The following is a 20,744-nucleotide window of genomic DNA, read 5'->3' as shown; positions in this document are numbered from 1 at the left end:
TCCAGTTGTGGCTTAGGAGCCGGAAAAAGTACCGTACAAAATTTGCAAAGTGAAAGAATTTGAGGAGAAACACTAAATTAGCCAAAGGAGGAAGAGAATGGGAAAATTCCTGGAATGGTAGGACTCCAGTTCGTCACATAAATATTTATGGATGTTAATGCTGTGAAGTGAATTGCACACTGAACATTGCAATTTTTCGAGGAGTAGAGTCCCCTGGAGAAATATGCTGTTAAAAGAGCACTTGACAAAAAAGAGTTTTCTTCGAATCGGAAAATAAATAAATAGATTTATAAAACAAGTGAGTAATAATATATAAACCATTCTCAAATATTTTATTGTATTTCTATATTTAAACATTATAATTTACCTACATTTAAATTTCTAAATACATATTATAAAATATCTATTTTTATTTTATTTTTAATTTTAAATAAGTTCAAAGGTAGATTTGTTTTTCATATTTTTTTAAAACAGCTTTTAATGTGTTTATATTATTTAAATAAATATATATATATATTCCATTCATAAATTCTCTCACCGATTTTTTCAATGTGTAAAGCACTTAACCATTTCAGGTTGATTGGAGGTCATATCCGTACCTCAAGCTAATTAGAGTCCACCTGCCCGACGGGATCCATCAATCTAGCATCCAGCAACTATCCCTTATATTCCCAGCATTTCACACGCTCATCAAATTGACGCCTCTGCCATAAATCCAGCGCCAAAACATTGTAAAGAAGTGAAAAATCTCAATTGCCATCTACCTGTGAACTCTGGCCGATAAAAAACAATAAATTTCTAAAATACAGCCACTAAATTGCATATCTCGCACTGGCCACATATAAAGTGTCTATTTTGGGGTACACTTAAAAATAAATATAAGACTAACTTTAGAATTTATTTAAAAATTAAAAACGAAAAATTAGGAATTAAATTTGTTTTCATTTTAATGGCTTTGAATAAAACATAAAAATATATAGCTCCTATTTCATGATTCCATTACAGCAGTAGGCATAAAAATGTCACTTTCAAATAAAAATAAATGTATTATCTCAGAAAACTTTACAGATATGAAATGCAAGTGCTAAAGTCCCCAACTATAACGCTCATTTAACATGCTTAATTTCTTTGAGTGCATTGCAGCATAATTGAGTAATTAACTCCGAAAGTCACTCGAAACGAAACCAGTTCTCCACTCCACTCGTTCCGCTGGCACTCAAACATGCGCAAGCCGGTTTGAGGAACGAGTGGAACGGAACGGGCCGGAAACGAGTGGCCCAATGCCAATCGGTCCGCCATTGCGATGTTGTTGTCGACGCCGACGCCGGCTGCGCTGCCGCCGCTTATGCTGGAAAAAGATTCAGATACGTTCGGTTCGAGATACTTTTGGGTTCAGTTCAAGTTGAGCGCTTTCTGACGTTCGTACAACGCATTTCCGCGGCCGTCTGCAATTCGCATCTGCGGCGAGAATTTCGCGAAAATCCAATTGCGAATTTTTAGTTACAACACTAACGGTGTACAAATATCGAAAGTCCCTTTGGGGGAATTCGCATTTTATTGAAAAACCCATTTGTCGAATCGCGAAAAAAGTGCTATCAAAGTGCCTGCTTTTACCGTATTAAATATACACATCTAACACATGAGAAATATTTATTTTTAAAACCCATTCAAGTGCCAAAGAGAAAAGTTGTATGCAAAATAAAGTAAATTGCTGTAAATTAAATATTTAAATCCATCTGCCTGTATAAAATCCATTGAATGAAAAATTCACAACAAGTGCAAAGCAACAAATTGAAAAATCACTGCAGCGTTGGAAAAGTTGTGGCAAAAGTTTCGCATTTGCTTTTCGGCTTGCTTGCTTATTTTCCCCGCCAGTTTTCCCCCTTTTCGCGGTGACGCCTGCGCAGCTGTTGGGAAAAATCTAATTGGATACTTTTATGCCAAACGGACACCGGAAACGGAAGTTGGCTGCCATTTGCAATAGACTAACTAGCGCGGCCCACTGTTAAGGTAAGTCCCTTCAGGATAATTAGCCAGTGCATCTTTTGTTAGATAAAAATAAAAATAGTATAGAAGCAAGTCATTATAAAAATATTTCACACGATAATGACACTGACACCGAAAAAGTAACTCAATCTGGCGTTTGTCATAAGCTTCAAAACATGCCAAAATAATGTCAGTCAGTCAGTCTGCCAGCTTTTGTTTTCCTTTGCTTTGCATCTCGTATCTTGTATCTTATATGTATATCGTAGCTGGCTTTTTATAGCCTGCGTTTTATAGTATGATTAAATTTGACAGTTGACAGCATTTTGGCCTTATCTGACTGGCTTATATCGCTCCACTTCCTCTCGCGTGTGTGAGTTTTTGTTAAATGTTAATTGTTGACAATTTCGTATAAATTGACAATTCAACTGGCGTTTTACATGGCTCGAAACAAACATATATCGGCATTGGCCCGGCGATGAGTGTGTGATGTTTGGCCTAATGTATTATTAACTAGGCCAACAACAGAATGACTACGCACACATTAGGACCACTTTACAAGGGCGTGATTTAATGGCCAGTTGTTTATATTTCTTGACGTTTTTTAGCTCAGATTTGGCTGTAATATCACGGTTAATGAGCGGAAAACTTAACAGGTGATTTACATTGACATTAGTTACTCTATTTGCGGTGGTAATCAAAGCAGTAACTTGACATTGAACCATGAAAAAAATAGTGCTTAAGAATTCGTCTAATTAGAATTTTTACAAATCTTCTTTTTGATGATTTATTAAAAAATTTATAAATTACTTATTTATTTCATAAAATTATGAGAATAATCCCCTGTTAATAAGTTATTAATAATAACTTAAAATGTAAATAAAATTCTATAATTGAACAAAGTTGTGTATAAAAGGACAGAAAATATGTAACGATACAGAAAATATCTTCATAGTTTCCTTTGATGTGCAAAACGAATTTATCTCAATATCAGCAAGTTCTGACTTTTCAAATAAATCAAACCGAAAGATAACAGTCAAAATCCAATCTAAACTATTCCCATAATTGTTTATCTGGCAGCCAGAGATTACTTTGTTGTGAGATCCCTTAGTTTAAACGTGCTAAAATGTCCAAAAGAAGCTTCAAAGTGACAAAACTTTTTCTTTGCCAAACTTGGCTTTTTACACATAAACAAACATGAAAACCCAGAAAATAGGGAAAAACAAATTTTCGTTTTTTGCCACTTTTGTGTGCCCAAGTCATGCAATGTTTCTTGCTGCAACAAGCATAAACATCATAAAGAAAATAAAAAAAAAACATAAAAATATATTTTTGTGTAAGAGAAAAAGCAGCACAAGGTCAGAAGAGGCACACCTCGATAAGCAGCTGCCCTTAGCCACCAGTGGTTAACTTTTAACTTTAACTCAGTGCCCTAAGCTCACGAACGTGGCGACTTCCGTCCGACAAATTTTTAGATTTTCAAAACAAATTTGCAACACGTACTCTCGGCCAATCGAAGCTATTTCTTTTTCTTTTTGTGAACCCAACTCTAAGTCTCAATTCAAATAAGCGAATGATGTCTTTGTCGGCCTGGGGTTTAATTTATGAGCCCAGGGCTATTATAATTCGCACTGTTCCGAGGCATTTTGCATAAGCAAATGTGTCTTTCATGTTTCGTTCATTCTTTCTATCTTTCTTTCTTCCATTCTTTCTCTAATGTTTATTTAAATCCGCTGGCCGATTGTCTTAGCCGGTTGTTGTCTGTGTCTGGTCTGGATGTCTAGACTCTAGACTTCTAGCAGGAAGGAAGCCTTCTCCAAGATGGGAGACTGCACTTGAACTTGAGACCCCTCACAAGTATTTGTTCCCCGGGATTCTGTGTGGTGGGTTCTGTGGTGGTTGGTGGCAACCCTTTTTTTTGCATACCATATTTCTTCCCTCGCATGCGAGTAGCTACTAAAAAAAATAACCGAGAAAGGAGAGGAAAAACAAAAACATGCCGCAGCCCATGAATGAAATAAGCCTGGACGAGGGTGATACGTATATCTTTGGAATGGAGGTGGACTGCGACTCCCCCATAGAGCTAACCAGATCCAGACAGCCATCATCCGGGGCCCAGACACCTTTGTTTGCCCAGATCTTGATGTCTGGGGCAAGAGTGTGCCGCTTAGTGGCTTCCCAGCAGTCCACGGTCCCCGGGTCTTGTCAACTATTGTCAAGGCTTTAATTAGAGATTTCTATTGCCATCCTGTGTGTTATCGTTGTTATCTCAGCCACCCATTATGCTGATGGATTCAGCTGAGCTTGCTCATTTATATTATAATTATAATATGTATGGCAGACAGCTGCTGTAAGGGAATTGAACTTTGCCACTTAATTGAAACTTTTGCCTCACCCACACAGGCAGCCCGGCAACCCGGCGTATGCGTGATATAATTGCCGCTGCCAAAAAGTTATGCCAAGCAGTTAGTCTCAGGAACTTGGGTTAAATATTAATTACACGTGCTCTTATTGGCAAATTAAATTAACTCAGCCAGATATCATGATGATTATTTGGCAAGAGTGGCAAAGTTGCTATACGAATCCAATTAGGGCTACATACACGAGTGCATACAAAATGGTTTTGTGAGTTCATTTCAATTGCCTCCAATGAATTATTTCATTCAAGAGTAGATAGATTATATTACCATGCCAGTTGAAGTCTAATGTATTCTAATAATTTCCAATTATCGGACCTAATTACGATTTGTTAATCCAATAAGGTGGTGATTCATGCAACATTCAGCAGGGATGTTTAGTATAGGAATATTCATGTGGCATCCACAATTTAATGCCATTTTAATAGCAAATTGACACAATCAGGTGATCTTAACGAATGCAAATACATTCCACCAGCAAATTAAAGAATAAGGTTTCCATTCCTTTAATGATGTGGATCGTTTTTAGATATTCCACGCTTTTTAATATATTTAAGAAAAGTTAAAAAAGAGAAATATTCTGAGTCCCTTTAATGAGCCTCATAATCTTGGAATATTTATGTGATCTGTCTAATCAAATACCATTTCAATCGACACCATGAAAATGTTGTATAATCAAAAAGAACGCAAATTTTGCTAATTCTATCTTATCTACGATGCTTAAATTAACTTCAAAACAAGTATATTTAGCAGGGAACGAAAATAACTGTTATTGTAAATTTTTCATACAAAAAAATCACGCACTTAGAAGGGTCCTAAAAATTTTTTAAATACACCACAATTTTTATTAGCCATTGTAGTTTACAAATCCGTAATGATTCTTATTTTTTGATTTTTATAATAAAACTCAAAAAATAACTGTTATTTTTTGATTTTTATGAATAACAGTTATTCCCTTGACATTTTTGAAAAAATGAAATAATTAAAAAAAAACATAATACCCGTGCTTTTTATAACTTACTAAAAATTTGTTAAAAAAGGCAACCGCGCATATTTTATACCTATATTTTTTTAAAATTTTGTTTACCCACAAAATCGCCATAAATCAAGTTTGAGTTTTATCACTATGGACGGCAGTCCATGTAGTGACGAAGCGCACCAGGAGAGTGTGCGAAGGCGACTACTATATATACACGAAGAAATGAAAATCTGCTGTGATGGTCCCATCGTAATGAGTAATACACCAATCGAAAGGTATTGCAAAAACTTAAAGGATTGCATACCAAGACTTTAAGAAAATCAATTGGCTTGGGAGAGAGAGCGGTGAAAGTGAAAAAGTGCAAATTTCGAAATTTGGAGCTGTTGGGGCCGGTGGGGATAAATGCCCCCTCGCAATGTTTTAGTTGTGTTCTTATTGAAAATACCCGTCGAATGAGGGGTCATACGATAAAATCCGACGCTCCGTTCAAAAGTTATAGCCAAAATAAGATTATCTTCTTCTTCCCAAAATGAAAATTTAATTCTGTTTGTCAGTTTGTCCACTTGTCCACTTGTCCGCTTGTCCACTTGTCCACTTGTCCACTTGTCCAAAATATGTTTTTTAAGTTCTGAAAATTTGATATGACGTTCATCATATCGATATAAAAAACTTTTGTTCTACCACTTTTGGAAAAACCCGCTAGTTTAGCGGGAAAACAGCTATAAATAGCTAAAATTCGGAAAGCCGTAACTTCTATACTACTAAAGCTACAGGCTTGTGCTGCATCTCGTTTGAAAGGTATTTTTAAATGCTATAAACGTCTTCTATATGCAATTTGTGTAAATGTAATAGTTAAAAAAATATGAACAAAAGACAATTTTTTAAAACTTTTTTTTTAGCTTTTTTTTATTTTTCTCAAAAACGGCTCTAACGATTTTCTTTAAAACCTTAAACTGTATAGCCCTTGAGATTCCTTAAATTTTGGTATATAACACATTACTGTAAAAAGTCACGTTTAAAAGTTATTTTTATACGAAAATAGCCACTGTTGCCAGCTCGAACAATTAACGCTCCCTGAGTATTGAATTTTGTGGGAGGGTATCCGAACTGTATTTTAGGGTCATGGAATCAGTAAATTTGCACTTAAGAGTTCCATATAGGAATCTTTTGTTCTACGACTTTTGGAAAAAGCCGCTACTTTAGCGGGAAAATAGCTAAAAATGGCTAAATTTCGTTAGTTTTTAAGTTCTACACTACTAAAGGTACAGACATGTGCTATACCTCGTTTAAAAGGTATTTTGAAATACTTCAACGCCTTTTTAACTTAATTCGTTAAAATACAATAGTTAAAAAATTATGATTGACCAATTTAAATTTAAATGTATATATTAGCTCCTATGAGAGCAAATGTAAACAAACAAAAACTTCTGATATCAAATAAAAACACCTCTTAACGAGGTAAAAAACTAGTGACGACCGCACCTTCAACATACAAAAGTTCTGATATCAACATTTGTGACGAAAAATTATTACACTCGTCATTAAATAGACTTTCTAATCTTTTCTCATTCGTCACGCTGCAATAGAAAATGCCTGTAAGGGGAAAAAGGCTGGAATAGTTTGCTAGGGCGGGCCGAATGAGAAAAGATTAGAAAGTCTATTTAATGACGAGTGTAATAAATTTTCGTCACAAATGTTGATATCAGAACTTTTGTATGTTGAAGGTGCGGTCGTCACTAGTTTTTTACCTCGTTAAGAGGTGTTTTTATTTGATTTTGATCACGACGAATAACTGTTATTTGTCAACTTTTATTATAAAACTCAAAAAATAACAGTTATTCTTTGAGTTTTACTTTACAAATCAGAAAATAACTGTTAAAGTGTGATTTTTAAAATAAAACTTATAACAGTTACGTTCCCTGATATTTAGTTTTGATAATATTTATAGAGAAGCCAAAGAAATGGGAACATCGACTGCCAGCTTTTTCTATATCTCCCAAGACAAACAATAAAGAATACGCCGACGCCAAAGAACGACTTTGATATGGGCTGATGATGAGCTCTAATTTCGAAATTATACAAGATTGGCTGTGAGAAGAAGAACTGGAGCTGAGGATGGAGATCTGAAGAGGCTGTCAGCTTGGAGGCTTGGAGTTTCGGTTTCAGTTCGGTATTCAGCTCCTCGCCGTAGTTCTTTTTCTTGTTGTTGCCCACATAACAAGTTAATTTTGATGTAAATTTCTGTTTTGGTACCATGAACGAACGAACGAATGGCAAAAACCTGAGACAGCAACAAAACGAAAAAAAAGGAAAAAAATCGAACCGGTTAACATAATCACTTAATTTTGTGATTGTGTATCTGTATCTCAGAATCGGCATCTGTGTGTGTCCCTGCTCGTAATCGTCTTTTGGAACTCTACACCATGCCCACCGTTCGATTTCGTGGTCTTTGTATAGAAGTGTCAATATTATTAAGTGATGATGTCCCCATCTGAGGCTCAAACTTTGATAAACGAGCCGACGCTGTAAATAAAACAGAGTAACAAAAAAGCGAGAAGAAAAACCTACAAAAGATAAATAAACAGAGGCCGGCTAAGCTCTAACTCATCCGAGTTGATAAATTGTATCTATATTTATGTATGTTGCTACCAGCAAATAATTTACAATGTTTGAGCGGGCAAACTAAAGCCGGAGCAATGGAAAAAATCGAATGGAATAAAAACAAAAACAAGAAAAATCCAAACAAAAATAGCAAAGCCGGCAAAAGCGAAAATACACAAGCAAACACAAAAAAGTGGCTAAAAACAAGCGCAACATAGGGCCACAAAAAAACAATGTCTCTCCAAACAGAAAGCAAAAAAAAAAAGAATTGAAACAAATGCTGAATTATTAGCACACAAATCGCCGGCAGCTGAATAAGAAGAAGAGGAAGCAGGGTCAGTGGGAGGGGCGGGCGTTTTTGTATTTGTTTATATTTTTATTTTTGCTGCTTATTCATGGCAGCAGTAGTCACAACAAAAACAAGAACAAATTGCCAAGAAAAACAAAATTGCAGAAAACGCAACACGTGAAAACCGCAACAAAAACCTGGCACTGCAAAAAAAAGGGGGTGGGACAGAAAAAACAAAACCACGCAGAACAAACTAAAGAAAACCAGCCACAAAAACGCCACTCGAATATGACGAAAATAAAAACTAAAAATCATAAACTCGCCTGCATTTGGCTCCATATGAATGAGACGGATGTGCGGGGGGTTAATGCGAAAGTTTTGGTTCTGGCAGATTACCAGCAGATTGAGATGCTCGAGACCCTTGAGATATTGCCGTTCCGCAGAGTGAACTTATGGAGCAACCCTCGCCGTTGCAATTACCCTGCTGCATCCTCGGTGTGTTTTTCCTTTTCCACATTTTGTGCGCGAGTGTGCTCGTGTGTGGGTAACCATGCATTTATGACGATTTTAAGCTTGCAGGCATCATCAGCAATGCAATGCAGAGATGTGCGAGGTAACCCAAGCAAGCTAAACAAGCGAGCGTTAAAACCAAACTAACTATAAATAAAACAAAAAGTTAACAATAGCGAAAAAAAAGTCAACAAATACCAAGATGAACCTAGCCGCAAAAAGGGGAGGAAAGCACACACACCACCGAGAAATTACACACAAAAAAATATACATTTTAGCAATATAATTCATACAAATTGGGTTAGCAAAACGTAAAGCCAAACAACTTTAAATACAAAGAACTGGAGCATTCTTTTAAGAAAAAATTATATTAACCTAAAAACTGATCCAACTTAAAAAAAAGTTTATTTTAAAAAACTTAATATTTTTTCATAAAGCTTTCTTAAAAATAAAAATAAAAAAAAAATCTATACATATTTTTAATTCTTGTTTTTAATTTATTAATTGTAAGTTTACAATACAGATTGCCTATCCAAAAATTTCGTCCTCTGTAGCCAGCTGAGAAAGCGAATGCTGGGCGAGAGAAAACAAAGCAAAATAATAATACAAATAACTATAGATGCATAGATACGAGGATAGTTAGATGGACGAGCGGAGGATGTGCCATAGCGAACCGACCTACCGCCTTCCTCCTCACGCCTCCCTCTCCAATTGCATACGTACTATACATATATCCCCCAACTCCCTGCTCCAGTCTCTCCACACTCATCATCATCATCGTTCTCATCGGCGTCGTTGTTGTCTTCTCTGCTGTTGTCGCTGGGCGATCGCGTAGCCGTTGCCATAATTGTTTAGTTAGCCCAAGCGGCCAAAAGCGTCCCGCCCCAGTCGATACTTTTGCTTTGGCCCACCTGAGAGCTACGCTATCGGCGGCCAGGATACTGTGGGCCAGGAAGCTTTTAGATATGGGTAACTTGAAAAATAGAAAATACAATGTGGATAAAAATCTTGGATTCACCAAAAAAAGGGGAACTGCAATTTAAATGACTGAAACTTACTTACCAAATTAATTATAATTATTTTTAGAATACAAATAAATATTCTTTACAAACAAATTTCTGCTCAAAACAAATTTTGAAAAAAATTTTTATAAATCAAAAACATATTTTATAAAATGTTTGAGTTTAACTCAGAGCTTACAAACAATTAAATTCCGTGTCAGACTTGTCTTAAAACGGGATTAGCAAGCAAAATTTCTCTAGTAAAATTGGCCAAATATGTTCTAAGAGTAATGGTTACCTAAATCAAAAATATTCTAAGAAATCCCTAGGCACCTAATATCGTTTGGAGACAGTATCCCGAGCCACTGTGCCTAGTCGCTGCTGCTCTTTTGTGCAATCATGCGCAGGCAATAAGCGCTGGAGCCGCCGACGCTGTTTGGCTTTGGATTCTGGATGTGGTGGTCGGTCGATGGTCGATGTCGATGGTCGCAGCTTACTCCCTTTATGCAGGGGCCACGGATCGGATCCAATCCGGCCAAGAAGGCTCAGTTCGTGGCTAAAACCTGATTATGAGTGGCCGTGGCCCCAACTGTTTTGTTGGCTTACATGTTGTGTATTCTAACACGCTGCGGACGTCCTCATCATCATCGTCGTCATCGTCGTCTCTCGGATCTGCTGGATCTGCTGGGCAAACAAAATGCGTCTTTAATGCAAACATGCAGCAGCAGCAGCTTCCTTTGAAGTTGCTGGCTAGCTAGGTGGATTTCCAGGAGGGGTTTGGGTTGGGGAATGGGAACGGGAACGGGAATGAGGGCCAGAGGAAGCTGGCGAGGCCATTGCATGTGCGTACAAAACTTTAAACAGGAATTTTAACAACTTGCTTTGTACTTTGCTTGTACTTTGCTTTGCTGCTTTTCAGCGAGCCGGCGAGCGATGAACGTTCGAACAACCGCAAAACAACATTCAACTTGCAGCTACAACAACTGATTTATAAAGAAAATTTCTATGCGTCGTCCAGAGCCCAAAAAGGAAGTGCATGCCGTCGGCGGACGGATTATGGAGGGGTCAGGTGCGATGGGGGATCGAAGGCAGGTAACTGCATGCCAGACAACGTGCCACAAGCAGCAAGCGGCCAACTGCCAGCAAAAAGCGACTGCGGCGATCGCAGCCAATTAGAAGATTTCATATTTATGCCACTATGCATTTCAATTAGTCGCGTAAAGTGTGCGAAAAGGTCAAAGTTGAAAGGCGGATGCCGGGGTTAGGAAGGCCTGTCAGGTGCCAAAATATTTAAAAAGTCTTGAACCAACTTGAAATTATTGGGACGATAAATCGCTAGTTTTGAAAAAAAGCAGCCTTTAAAATATTTTGAAAGTTATTTACCTTTATTAAAATCCTTTCAATTAATTTTTTATCCATCTTAAACTTTAATAAATAAATTTGTAACTATGCTTACTTTAATTCAATGCTCTAAGGCAAATTTCAATAATAAAATGTATACTAATACCAATGGTAAACAAATGCATATGAAAAGCTAAAGCAAACAAAGCGTAGTTGAATGTGAATATTAATATTTAATTATAGCTGCAAAAGATTGCATTTAGCTAATCGAGGTCAATACATCATAGTTTTACAACGTTTTTTTCCAATAAACAATCGGTTGGTTCAATGTAAACATCTTTATGGCCACACCATCAATCATCCAACAAATTCCATCTCTGTGCATTTCAATTAGCCATCGCTGGGGTTAAAGTTGAAGCTGAACCTCACCGGCACATCAAAGCCCACCATCTCATCAATACAAAATAAAAAGCCATAAAAATAAACAAAAAATATGAATAAACAGGGGCAGCTGGTATCAAACATCTCCGACAGTTCCAACTGTAGCGCCAACAACTTGTTGCCTTATCGCGATAATTAACCAAAGTTTAATAGTCGCCCCCGGCGATCCTCAGCTGCTACCTCGTATTTATATTCGATGAGTCCACGCCGGGTGGTCAGCGTTTTTTTAAATTTTTTTCTTTTGGACTATGATGGTTATGAAAAAGTTTATCTGGTGTAATTAAAAATTGCCACTTGCCGCACACATTTTAATTATGGATGCGAAAATGACAGACGCACGCAACGCTTTGCGATGAAAAACGAGAGTCCCCAGTCTCGAACACGGCCCAAAAAGAAGGTCAGGGTTGGAATGTTTTCGGCGGCTATTAAAACTGCATTACAAACAGTCATCGATAGATGTCGGGGCCCGGCACTTGTGACAGCTGTTCCACATCGAAAGGAGCTTCTGTCGGCGCATCAACATCAAAGTCACGTCTGTTACACATTTCTCATAATCGTTGAACTCGAGTGGCTGGCAAAATGCGTGAGGCTGCCTTTTTGGCGAGCGAACCGAAGGAAAACCACATTGAGATGTTCAGCTTTCGACTCCGGCTACCGCTCTCGAGTGATGACACATCAAGGTGGCCCACGGATATATCTATCTATATATATATTCGACAAGAGCAGCCCGACTTCAAGCTGAAGTGTGCAGTTCGTTGCAGCTTTCCTTTTACTTTGAGACGAGCACGTCTTAGATGGAGTGCTCAACGCTGGCAGCTCCAGCTGAGCGAGGATAGACTTGAGCCAGAATGTTTTTTCGAGGAGATTTCTATCTTAGAAACTCAAAGAAATTTATCTTTTGGGGTCAATTTTGACTTGGAGTATTTAAACATTTCTAAAATTAAGGTTAACGCTTTTATTGTATTTATTTTATTTTTTCTAAGTTAAATTTACGTTTTTAATTACTGTGGTAAATACAGTTTTATAAATATTTTATAATATGTTTAAATTATAGGTTGAAAAGAAAAATTACATTTTAACCATTTCAAATTGTACAAACAGTTTCAAACATTAATTCTAATTATATGTTATTAAAGACAATAGCTTGCTATTAGAACAAATATCAATTGAATTGAATGGTAATTTCTTGACAGTTTCGAATTATTGCTGTAACTATTTCCATGGTATTTTTCTGGTGTCCTTGACATCGGAGTTTCGCAAGCCAGAGCTTTTACATTGTTTGCCCAAGATCGATGAAGTATCTCGTTACACCCCTGTAGACACTATCTCACGCCATGCCACACGAACTTCTATATATATATCGCACACATATGTTCGTGCCTGGGTGAAGTCTCTTCGACAGGCATTTAGCAACAATAAACAATAAACGTACACCAATAAATGACATCAGTTTTATTAAAAATAAATCCGAAAACGCAAGCCAGCTTTGACAGGCGACAGCGGCTAAAAGCCAATCACCGACGAGTTTGTGTTTGGGTTTTGGTCAGTGGAAATGGAAATGGAGGTAGAGGTAGAGGTCCAACGTAAAGCCAAGACACCTGTGCGCTCCAATCTTCAAGCGAAACGTGTTCGCACGCTGGCAACTTGGAGCTATGTAGCTGAAGCGGCGTGACGCCAACAATAGGCAATATAACAACCTGACCTTTCTGCTAAAAAAAATAGAATAAAATAAAATAAGAAAAACTGTATGGAGGGTATGAAGTGGAGACCCCGAGATGAGAAGAGAACCCATGAACACACCCACCCAAGAGACTCCACATTCGTCATGCCCAAGGGAGTGCGAGGCCTGAATGGGAGATGTGGGTGAGAGGTGGGGTTTCGGAAGGGGTTTGGGCAGGGGATTTGGTCGGGGCACTGAAGCTGCAGATGGGACAGACGAGCTCATCAAATTCTCGCATGTTGCCCTGTCAAACTGCAGCAGTGACAACGCCATCTGCAGCTGCTGCTCTCGCTGCAATTCCTTTGAAAAATTCCACCAGTTGCAGTGGCACTGAGGGAAACAATTGAAAAGGAGGTTACCGCCATAAAAAACGCAGGAAAATATACCGGAACTCTTTAAGGCCCTTCGTTAGATATTATTAAATACAGTGTCTGTAAAAAATATTAAAAAAGATAAGGGTAACTGATAAGAGTAACAGAAAAAAAACATAAAAATAAATTACAAAATTTATTTTAATTATTCTAGTAGAAAATATAAACTGGCTTTCGCTGCCTAAAATCCAACAAATTGTCCATTAAACTTTTTATACCCTTGCAGAGGGTATTATGATTTCAGTCAGAAGTTTGCAACGCAGTGAAGGAGACGTTTCCGACCCCATAAAGTATATATATTCTTGATCAGCATCACAAGACGAGTCGATCTAGCCATGTCCGTCTGTCCGTCTGTCCGTTTGTCCGTCTGTCCCTCTGTCCGTCTGTCCGTCTGTCTGTTTCTACGCAAACTAGTCTCTCAGTTTTTGAGCTATCGGGACAAAACTTTCGCAAAAGTCTTCTTTCTATTGCAGGTAGTATATATGTCGGAGCCGACCGGATCGGACAACTATATCTTATAGCTCCCATAGGAAGGATCGGAAAAGAAAACGTTAAAAAAATTCTAGCTTCGGTGTTTTTTGAAATATTACCTTCTACTTTTGGGGATGTTATTTTTTAAATATTTCTGAATTTCGAATTAAATATTTAAAAAATCGGACTACTATATCATATAGCTGCCATAGGAACGATCGGTAAATTAATGGAAGAGTAATAGGAAATAAATTCTAGCTTCTTTGGTTTTTATTGTATTATCTTCTACTCTAGGATATGACTCTTTTTAAATATTTCCGAATTTCAATTTTAATTTGATCAAAATCGGACGACTATATCATATAGCTGCCATAGGAACGATCGGAAAATTAATGAGAAATATTAGAAAATTGAACATTTTTGCGATTTGTTAATTAATAGGAGTGATCTGCAAGGGTATATAAGCTTCGGCTGGCCGAAGCTAGCTTCCTTTCTTGTTTTTTTTTATTTTCCGCTAAAAGTTAACAAATTTTCCGTACAATAAAATCATAAAAAAAGCTATATGCTTTCTCTTCGCATATCTTATTTCCTTCGGTGTAACTTTCCGGCTTTGTTTGTTTTTGCGCGCCTCCCCATAATGTTTTTATGATGACCCACGGCGCAACATTCTCTGTGCAGCAGCCCCGGCTCCCCGATCCCCTGCCATTATCCATTCTCCCGACCGACTCCTGCCTTAATCCGCTGCTGTCTTTATTTTTGCAACTGGCTGCAATTAGCTGCAGTTGCCTGCAACTATTCTTGCCGCACACACGGACTCACACGAGAGTCTACGGTTCAAGCATGCCAGACTGGATGGCGTTAAGACGGCCAAGCGTAAAATTAATTTTACAAAAATATATATAAGCAAGTACGCGAAAAAGAGATACTTACCAGCAAAAGTGAACGGGGGAAATGCAATGAAATTTGAGCATCGATTGTGGGTCAGACCCATTGACAGGCCAAATACACACAGCTGGCCAGTGGCCACAAGCTTCGCAAACTCCCTCGAAAAAAAGCGATATACTCGTGAATGTACGGACGATATACTATATATAAAACTGGACGGGGAGACGCCACTGGCAGCTGCCGATTCTCCAGGTAGCCAAAGCCAAACGCGAAGACACCGCAATCCATTTCAATTGCCGCGTCGCGTTTAAGATTACGCAACCGATTAGCCAGGCAGCTGGAAAATGCGGCCCATGGAGAGCGAAAAATACAACAAAAAAGAAGAGAAATAGGAGTTAAATGGGGGAAGCACGCGTTCCTTTGGCCAGCAAACTTGTTTATTAGATGACCAGTTAGGTGCGATTTTTCCGGCACGTGCCTGCCCATAACTCACGTACTTTTCGCGATCTTCTCAAATGACAAAAGCTCTTTACCTGGCAAAATCAAAAAAATAACTTGTACATAATTCGTGTGTGGATCAGCACAATTCTTCTATGCGGCAATTAAAAATCAATGTTACAAAAATTTCATTGCCAACAAAAAAAAAGTTGAAGCTCTGGCATATTTTCTGGCAAAGCATAAAAGTCAGCAAGAAATTTTGTGCTTCTTGGGTAAAACTTTTCACTTATTAATCAGTCGCATAAAACGACAAAGTTTGTCAATAAGAGTGCAGTTGTTACAAGGGGTGGCTGGTGGTGGTGCAATCAACTCGGAGACACAGACATAGCGCAAACAAACTGCAAAATGCTAAAAGTGAAGCTAAAACTGCATAGCAACCAGAGCAAAGTGTGCAAATAAGGAGTCGACTCAGGAATACTGCAGCTTGACCTTAAAATTAATTGAGAAATATTAATTATAATTTTTCAAATTTTAAAGGAATATTTAAAACTTTTTAAGCATAAATAAAAAAAAATTAATAATTCAGAATGAGCTTTTTAGTATTCAATTTTTGAATAATAGAGAAACCTTACCTAAGTTTTCTTAACTTCCATATATTTTTTTAAAACAATAATAATGTATAATTATATTCAAAACATTTTTTCTAAGAATTGTGAACTTCAGTTAAAAGAGCTCGAATTTGGGTATTAGATTATCCTTCAGGTTTTATTATGATAACATCTTCTCGAACTCGGAACGTGTATCTTCCTTGTGAATCCACATATTCCTCATATCCTTTCGCTACAGGGTATCACAACAACTCAAACAACATCCCGTTGCAGTTTGCAGTCAAAGTTGACTCTTTTACGCATTTTTAAGCGCTCCTCTTCCCAGCCTCCCCCAACCCCCTAGCTGGCCCCCCATCCCACACACGCCCCTCGCCTTCCATGATGTCTGGCTATATAGTGTGGGAAAAGTAGGCGTGGCCATTGGGCATTAAACGGTATATTTCAACTTTAGCTCAAGCTTTTGCTTTTGTTGCCCGGCCTGGGTTCGTTGATTTCATTTGGTTTTACTTGTGTGTTTACTCGTTTTTGTTTTTTTCTTTGCTTTGTTTTTTGTTTTATTTTGCCTTGCTGCAATTAATTGAGGAACGACGACTAAAAAGAAGAGATTTGAAGGGAGAGGCAGAAACAAACAAACAAACAGAGACGTCATGTGAACTGTCTGGGACAGTCTTTGTATCCCATATCCTGTGAGCTTGTCCATTAATGGGCTCCCCTAATCAACTCAACTTAGTTCGGAGCCCGGAATACGAGTGAGGGGTATATAATCAGACAGTCATGCCCGCTCATCGGGCCGAAGGAACTTCATCATTGGGTTGCAGGCATTGGCATCGGCACCGGCTAAATTGATTCATTAGTCAAAGTGACTCTTATTTAGCCATGTCTGAACTGCATTCTATGCGATTCGATTTGCGTGCGCCTTAGCGTTCATTTATTTATCAAATTGCCTTTGATTTGTCAATTAAGTATGCTATTTATGCTTATAAAAAAATCGAAATGCTAAACACGCCCAGTGCCAGTTAGGTATTTCCACGTTAGCCAACCGGTTGCTGGCCAATCTCGTGGGCCTTTGGCCAATAGCCGTTCTGGCCAACTGGTTGATTGGTCTCCAACTGTTATCAATAAATGAGCCGCTTGCCGTTTTGATTGTGTCACATTTTGTGTTTATTAGCCCGGTCCATATTTATGGCAACAAAATCTATTTTTATTGCCAAATTAATGTTGTATTAGATCGCTGGCAAATCAACAGGCGGTCTTTGCCTGGCCAAAATGTAACCAGTTATCCCTTTAACGGTCGATCACCAGCAACCGCTCTCCCACGCAATTTCCAAGCCTTTTGGCCATCGGTTTTTCAACTAATTCCCACAGCGATTTCGCTATTTGGGTTGGTCAACATCAACACAATACAAGACTGCACCCTACGCATTAAATGGCGGCACACATTTATTTTGCCATTTTTGGTAGAGTTGCGTGCAAATCGATGGAGAGATTTCCCTCCGGTTTTTCCTGGGGTAGAAGTTAATTAGAGAGCTACAAAAGAGGATTTTTATAGCGGGTGAAAGTTGCGTCCCCAGGGGGTTGTGCATCAGATTATTTATTCTGTCTATTAGTGGTTTTAATTAAAAGAGGCACTTGGCGATGTATTTGTGTTGCTTTCATGAAAACTTGTTGAGACTTTACTCACTCTTTTACATTTTCAAAGTTACATTTTTTCTTTTTCCCTAAGAAAAGAAATAATACAGTGTTGATTTTGAGAATGCAATCATGATAGCAGCTAAACATTTTGAGAATCGCAGAGAAGTGCTTTTCCGGGTTCATGTATTTTTGTCATAATTTCTCTCTCAATTAAAATCTTTAAAAAATATCTCAAATTTAGTAAAAGAACTTGACGTTCTATCTTGTTAAAGAACCCCCGGAAAGCTTAAATAAAATTAAAAGAATTCGCATCAGTGCACCAGAATAACGAAAATAAAAACAAACCGCTACTTATTCCCCATACTTTTACTTTCCACCCCGGCAAAAAGGCAAAGAGTCAGCCCAGAGATCAGCAACTGTACGATATCTATATGTAATCTATATATAGTGACAGCGACAGGGGAGCGGCCCAAACCATCGGAGTGTCACCTTTTGCGGTTCTCAGTTCAGCTCCGATCCCCGATCCCCGATTCCCCAACCTCCGATCTGCGATCCCCGGATTCCGCCATATAAACCGCTCTGCGTCCGCTGTCAGGCGTAATTTTATACGATCAGCTTTCGATTTGGCTGAAGCCTGAGGTTAAAAATTAACATGACCAGAGTCGGCGATAAGTTGAGATTGGGATTGGGCTTTTGGCTTTCGGCTTTGGGCCAATACCACCGGCAGCAGCCCCAACTCAATGTAATTTTGTGGTTTTCGTACCAAAAAAAAAAAAACAAGAGAAAAAAATAAAGGTAAAAGAGGAGAGAATGCCAAACGTTGTCGGGCGGAGTGCAATTGATATGGCCAAGGGACTCGAACGATGAAGCGGATTCGGATTCGATTGTCAAAGCCATGTAAAAATATATGTATGTGGGTATGACTATGACTGTGAGTGTGTGTTGGTGGGTATCTGTGTGTGTCAGTTGCCTTGCGGTTGTACCACCCCCTCCCCATCCCCCCTGCCCTTTCTCCACCCTCTGATGAGCTGTCTTCCCCTTGGCTTTATGCGATATGAATTACACAAGTTTCCTGGCACTTTTGTGCGAGCGTTTTATGGTCGTTTTCCTCTTTATTATTATGCAGCTGTGTAAGTGTCCCCGTGTATATATATAGAGGGATGTAGAAGTGTGCGTTATAATATAATAATTAAATGAATTGCCAAAGTGTGTCCGTAGCAGACGTGCGTCGTTCGTCAGGAGCGGAGAATGCAAATTAGGGATGGGAAATATTTATTTTCGGGACAGGAAATGGTAATTTAAGAATTTAAACAAGTAGATAAGGTGGAAAAGATTTTATTATAAATACAATGAATATCCTAACATTTTAAAATATTTAAATGAAAGTTATAAATATGGTATATTTGTTTTTGAAAAGGTTTTTAAAATTACCATATTTTTGTTTTGGTAAAAAAATAGTAATGCATTTAAAGCTTTTCTATAAATGTTAAAATTCCCTTTAAAACGAGCACATCCTTCTCACGCCCTCCTCACTAGTACGTTAGTACATGAGTGTGAATATTTCGCTGAACTTTTTAGAAAGCCAGCAGGACGCACCGACCAAGTTCCTCTCGTTCGCCTGTCGAAAAAGGGTTTTTATTTCAGCGGCCTTTATTTGTTTTTTCTTCTCTCGCCTTTTTCCCTCGGCTCTGTTCTTTTACACTCGAGGTGTCAATTTCAACGCCCTTCTTTTGTTTGGCAAGCCGGCGAATCTACATATATAATCATGTATATGCATATGGATATTATATGGCGAGTACATGGTTATATATATGGATATTACCCTCGTTTTTAATTTCTGCCAAATTATGCAGAATGTTCGCTTGCCCTCACGGGGGTAAACAAATAAACTCTGCACTGGGAGAAAATAGCTGGGGCGAAATGAATCTACAAAGGAGCGACCACACCCACTGAAATCGTGGGAGCGGTAGACGCCCACAATCATGTGCGGGCATAAATATTGGTACATTTTGAGTATTAAAAACGTAAGCCTTTGATGTGAGCATATGAAGGCGAAACACAGAAAGAAAGGATAATTTAGTATTGCTTCTAACTAGTAGTTAACATTAAGTGTGCAGAAAAAACCAAAGCGACTTTAACATTTTGAGAATCGCATAGAAGGGCGATTCAATACATTTTTTATGAATGGGGTTTGTTTAACTAATTTATTTCGCTATTAAAATCCCATTAAATTCATATTAGCTACGTACATTAATTTCATATATTTAACTTGAATTGTTATGCATTTTTGCATTGTGTTTTTCATAAAGGCAGCCTGCTCTGTGGGGCGTTGCAGTATCAGCACCTCATCCTTTAGCTCACACACATGTGTCGCCACTACTCCTTTGCATGAATTATTTTCTTTTTGGCTTCGCAGTTTATTATTTTTTTTCCTTTTTGTACTTTTTGGGTGTGTTCTGCAAGTGGGCTGGCACAACTGGCTGTGATGGGTGGATTGGGGGAGGCTGTACGATGCTGTGGGGGGCGTGGCCTGTTGCATTTGCATGTGCTCCATACAACTGACAACTCAATAAAATGTCGCTATTTTAATTTCGCCTTGATGTCGTCACGCGGATGTGACATAAGGCCGCAACTCCACCGCTTCCACTTTTGCTGATTCAGTTCGCAGCTGCAGTGCGCAGATGATGATGATGTGTATATTGCCATGGTGCATTATAAGTTTTATGGCTATGATACCAGGAAAATGCAACAGAGTAGAAAATGTGGGGAAGCAGTTCATTAAATGAAAACCGCAGAAATCGAGCTGGCACTAAACGAGAAACAAACTTAAGATGCTCGAAGTTCGTAAAAACGTTGGCCAAAACTTAATGCAACCTATATTTTGTGGCAAGTCGAGGAAGTTGGCCAAACTTAAAAAGAAGCCTTGTATGGGAAAATCTATTAACTCGATTAGAAACCAAATGACGGAATTCGAAAATATCAAATTATAAAGTTAGAAAGCATATAAGTTTATAACATTAAACCGGAAAGCATTAAATATAAGGTCTAACGAAATTT

The 20,744-nt window shown here is 38.1% G+C and overlaps 1 protein-coding gene across 2 annotated transcripts in view; it reads left to right on the top strand.

Moving 5' to 3' along the window:
• Positions 1-1,391: 1,391 nt before the first annotated feature.
• Positions 1,392-20,744, top strand: part of LOC108066555 (uncharacterized) — a 76,770-nt gene continuing 57,417 nt past the window's right edge. For both annotated transcript variants that reach the window (XM_070215593.1, XM_017155120.2), the window contains exon 1: positions 1,392-2,010. The gene's annotated coding sequence lies outside the window, so the exon portion shown is untranslated. The remainder of the gene's footprint in view (positions 2,011-20,744) is intronic.

Source organism: Drosophila takahashii, chromosome 3L, assembly GCF_030179915.1.
Source record: "Drosophila takahashii strain IR98-3 E-12201 chromosome 3L, DtakHiC1v2, whole genome shotgun sequence".
Lineage (NCBI taxonomy): Eukaryota > Metazoa > Arthropoda > Insecta > Diptera > Drosophilidae > Drosophila > Drosophila takahashii.
Note: the sequence above shows the minus strand (reverse complement) of the source record. Positions and strands in the feature narration are given on the sequence as shown.